Genomic DNA, 1631 nt, shown 5'->3' on the forward strand with positions numbered 1-1631 from the left:
TTCGGCACGTGGTCGAATCTTTTGAAAGGCTTACCCGGCTCTTTCCGTCCATTCTGAGAGTCAGTCAGAGGCCGGTGCGGCGGTCTATTGACGACCGGAGGCTCCCATGGGTGTTGCGATGAGGGTGGAGGGCACAGAACCTTGCCTTAGCACTCCCTAATAAAGCCTCTTGTGAAGAGAGCAGACCTCGCGCGCCGCACGACCGGCTCTGGGAGTCGTTGGGCCGCTATCTGTGAATAGTCTGGTCCTCCTCTGCCACCCGGCCAAGTGCGATGGCTCTGCCGCCCTGCGGTGCTCGTCACGCAGGTATGGGGCACACGATGCTCGTAACAGCAAATAAAGGCGGCTCGGGACCTGCAGGCGAAAGGGGTCCCGTGGTGCTTCGCACGTCGACTTCGGGTCTCGGTGCAAGCCGGAGAGCTCACGGAAGTCTAAAGTTTTCGGCACGTGGTCGAATCTTTTGAAAGGCTTACCCGGCTCTTTCCGTCCATTCTGAGAGTCAGTCAGAGGCCGGTGCGGCGGTCTATTGACGACCGGAGGCTCCCATGGGTGTTGCGATGAGGGTGGAGGGCACAGAACCTTGCCTTAGCACTCCCTAATAAAGCCTCTTGTGAAGAGAGCAGACCTCGCGCACCGCACGACCGGCTCTGGGAGTCGTTGGGCCGCTATCTGTGAATAGTCGGGTCCTCCTCTGCCACCCGGCCAAGTGCGATGGCTCTGCCGCCCTGCGGTGCTTGTCACGCAGGTATGGGGCACACGATGCTCGTAACAGCAAATAAAGGCGGCTCGGGACCTGCAGGCGAAAGGGGTCCCGTGGTGCTTAGCACGTCGACTTCGGGTCTCGGTGCAAGCCGGAGAGCTCACGGAAGTCTAAAGTTTTCGGCACGTGGTCGAATCTTTTGAAAGGCTTACCCGGCTCTTTCCGTCCATTCTGAGAGTCAGTCAGAGGCCGGTGCGGCGGTCTATTGACGACCGGAGGCTCCCATGGGTGTTGCGATGAGGGTGGAGGGCACAGAACCTTGCCTTAGCACTCCCTAATAAAGCCTCTTGTGAAGAGAGCAGACCTCGCGCGCCGCACGACCGGCTCTGGGAGTCGTTGGGCCGCTATCTGTGAATAGTCTGGTCCTCCTCTGCCACCCGGCTAAGTGCGATGGCTCTGCCGCCCTGCGGTGCTTGTCACGCAGGTATGGGGCACACGATGCTCGTAACAGCAAATAAAGGCGGCTCGGGACCTGCAGGCGAAAGGGGTCCCGTGGTGCTTAGCACGTCGACTTCGGGTCTCGGTGCAAGCCGGAGAGCTCACGGAAGTCTAAAGTTTTCGGCACGTGGTCGAATCTTTTGAAAGGCTTACCCGGCTCTTTCCGTCCATTCTGAGAGTCAGTCAGAGGCCGGTGCGGCGGTCTATTGACGACCGGAGGCTCCCATGGGTGTTGCGATGAGGGTGGAGGGCACAGAACCTTGCCTTAGCACTCCCTAATAAAGCCTCTTGTGAAGAGAGCAGACCTCGCGCGCCGCACGACCGGCTCTGGGAGTCGTTGGGCCGCTATATGTGAATAGTCTGGTCCTCCTCTGCCACCCGGCTAAGTGCGATGGCTCTGCCGCCCTGCGGTGCTCGTCACCCAGGATTCCAA

This window comes from Chiloscyllium punctatum, unplaced genomic scaffold (assembly GCF_047496795.1).
Source record: "Chiloscyllium punctatum isolate Juve2018m unplaced genomic scaffold, sChiPun1.3 scaffold_1132, whole genome shotgun sequence".
Taxonomy (NCBI): Eukaryota; Metazoa; Chordata; class Chondrichthyes; order Orectolobiformes; family Hemiscylliidae; genus Chiloscyllium; species Chiloscyllium punctatum.